Genomic DNA, 1,381 nt, shown 5'->3' on the forward strand with positions numbered 1-1,381 from the left:
ATGTCTGTGGTGAAGCAACGGAAAACCATGGCCGTATGGTTTTCCTTTGCTTCACCACAGACATTAATGAAAACATCTGGATTAATTTTCTAGCAGAAAGGAGAGTTTGAAGATGGAAAATTGAGATTTATCTTACAGAGAGATGTGTGAGGGAATTTATCTGTTTTAACCAGAACAGCACGGTCTTTGGAAATCAGCTTGTCCCAAACGGTACACTTTTGGGTGAAGGTCGACTTTACCTTTCTGAAGATAGATCAGGTCGGCGTGAAGTCCTACTTCCAGCCACTTTCAGCGTCTCCATTGAGAACAGCTAAAATACCTCGAGAGTCGTGCGAGGTTATCCAAACAGAAGTTATAATTCCCAAAATCGTCTCTGGATCAGCTTGTTTGATCTAGCAGCATCCATGAACTTCCAAACGCTATGCATTCTGGATTCCAAGAACTCTGAACTCCTTCAGAACTCTGAACTCTGGAACTCTTCCATCCTCAACTCTCAAAACTCATCTCTTCTCAACTCTGAAACTCTGAAAACTCTACTGTTGAACTGGGAAGTTGCCACATTTAAACGGGCTATACTTCCGGTTCATTTGAGAGCTTTCTGATTCGTGGATGGACCAGAACAGAGGTGTGGTGTGTGATGTAAGGTGTTATGGAAAGTCAAGGATAGAGATTAAGAATGTTTAAGAACAGACAGAAAGATTGTTGGAGAAAACCAGTCTTAGTGGCGTCTCTACTCCTAGTATCTGCTGTGAAAGTTAAACATGACATTTCTTTTCAGTAAACTTTTTAGTTGACCGAAGCTCGAACTTTAACACACTTACAAATTTGCTCATTGAAGACAGAAAAATCATGAAATGCATATTACCCTGATTTCTTCTTTGAATGAGGAATAAAAATCATTACTACTGTTTAAGTAAATAAAAATGAGTAGTTCACTTCAACCTGTAAACATTGTTTGAACTAACACAATTTGATTATCAAACATTTGTAAAATAGTAATGATCATAGAGAATTGTCTTTTCCACTTGATTAATTCAAGAAAGAAAGTCTCAGGATCGATCAACCTGTATTTCTAGATGCAGATCAATGAAATGACAGTTTTTGACCATATGATCCTAAGGTCATTGATTTGACATCAGGTCAAGTTCACTACAATGACAACGTAATTTGTAAACAAAGACGTTGTTTTTCCCCATTCAAAACACCTGTTGGAACTCTCAACCGCTTCTAATTGACACAGTGAGGTCACATGACCTAGAGTGGAGGTCTCTGAACAAAACACTGATTAACTTTTGAAGCGATTTGGGTTCAATATGGCTGCCACAGCTACCCCCAAATTTACTATAACAATCATTTTTGGAGATGTTGAGCTGAAATTTGG

Source organism: Nematolebias whitei, chromosome 6 (assembly GCF_014905685.2).
Source record: "Nematolebias whitei isolate Nwh7 chromosome 6, NemWhi1, whole genome shotgun sequence".
NCBI classification, from domain to species: Eukaryota; Metazoa; Chordata; class Actinopteri; order Cyprinodontiformes; family Rivulidae; genus Nematolebias; species Nematolebias whitei.